Genomic DNA, 1,661 nt, shown 5'->3' with positions numbered 1-1,661 from the left:
GGATAGGATTATGGTATTTATTGCGGAAAAGGACTTTAGGGAGTATGTAACCCACACAATGATCAGGGGAGAATGAGGGCAAAGTAAGACAAAGTATTTGCTAACCTACAGTAAGAACTTCCTGAGTCTTCTTCTGGAACATCAATTTGTGCAATTCTCCACAAGTGGCCAGTAGTGAATGTTAAACTTTTCCTACAGGTAGACAGCTAAAAGATATTTCAATTCCATCCTGTCTTTTTGCAAGAAAAGAAACTGAGATCCATTGAGAAGACTTTTCTTGTCCAAGATCACACAGAGAGCAGCACAGCTGGGATTTGAATCTACACTTTTTGAAATATAGCATCTTTCCATTCTAAAGGTCACTAACAATATTCTAGACTATTTTCAATTATAGAACCAGTTTTTGAAATCTACAGATGAGTTAGGGTTGGTGATAAATCAATCTGTAATTTGTTTTTGGGGAGGCTGCAGTTAATACAATGCTTGAGCTTGAGAGATATGAACTTCAGTGGAGCTAAGGCTGATTGGGTATTCAAATTAAGTATGGTAGGCACCTAAGAACAGGGGTCCTAGGTAATAGGAAGAACCAGTCTAAAAAAAATCCATAAAAAGGAAATAGACAGAAGGAGTCAAGAATTTAGAGTTGTGTTTGCCTTTGACCTTAAGCAGTTAATATACATTTGTTCTCTAAGTAGATGATTGTGTCATGGCTTATCAGAAGGTTTCATCCAATCTTTGTGGTCTCTTTCAGGCAAGTTCTTTTTGTTGAATATTTAAGGAGGCATCACTTTGAGGAAATAGTGATCTCTCTGGGCTCTATTCAGATGGAATAATCAGAAAACACAATCTTGCAATGATAAGAGCAGTTACATGCCTGACTGTCCCCCAAGCTTGCTGTGAAATAGGTTAGTGCTTGTGTTCTGCCTGTAGTGGAAAGAACAGGGTCTTCTTAATCTTGACTCTTGTCACTAGATTGTGATGACTGGAAAAGAGAAAGAGGTGAATGACCTTGCCTAGCTCAGTCTCACTTAAACCCAGTTTGCTGGAAAATCTAGATATCATCTTAGTGAAGTCATTGGTCTTCTGAGGAGGAAGGATCAACAACAAAACCCTTCACAAGCTAGCCTTTATGCACTTGCTTTTGGAACGATCCAGAAAAGATTTGGATGGTCCCTGAGCAATGATAACATAAACATTTATGAAGTTTTCTGTATTGTTAAAGTCATGGGAAGAAAATCTTTTATAAAAACAAGCAAGCTTTCATTTGAACTCTAATAGATAGGGGGAAAGTGCATATTTCTCCAAGTTCAAATTTCTTTTAGACAGTTTAGTATTCCATCACACAATTTGATTACAGTAGAAATAGAACCAAGAATATATGGTCAAAATTTTAACAACTATTGTTTTCATTCAGTTAAATTTATTTAGCACTTTTTGCATGAAAGATATTAGATTAAGTGCTTAGGCACAAAACCAAAAATGACAATAGTGTCTGCCTTCATAGAAATTTCATTCTACTGAGGGAAAAACAACATACATGTAGATAAGTAAATGCAAAATACTTACAAATCAAATAAAAAGTACCTGGAAAAATAAGGCCGTATGAAGAAGGAGACATTTGAACTAAGCCTTGAAGGAAAAGTTTCCTAGAGGCTGAGGTG

The 1,661-nt window shown here is 36.2% G+C and overlaps 1 pseudogene; it reads left to right on the top strand.

Moving 5' to 3' along the window:
• The first annotated feature begins 1,119 nt into the window (after window positions 1-1,119).
• Window positions 1,120-1,218, top strand: LOC141559222 (U6 spliceosomal RNA; annotated as a pseudogene).
• The last annotated feature ends 443 nt before the right edge of the window (window positions 1,219-1,661 follow it).

This window comes from Sminthopsis crassicaudata, chromosome 2, assembly GCF_048593235.1.
Source record: "Sminthopsis crassicaudata isolate SCR6 chromosome 2, ASM4859323v1, whole genome shotgun sequence".
In the NCBI taxonomy this organism is placed as follows: Eukaryota; Metazoa; Chordata; class Mammalia; order Dasyuromorphia; family Dasyuridae; genus Sminthopsis; species Sminthopsis crassicaudata.
The sequence above is the reverse complement of the archived record's forward strand: the minus strand, read 5'-3'. Positions and strand labels throughout refer to the sequence as shown.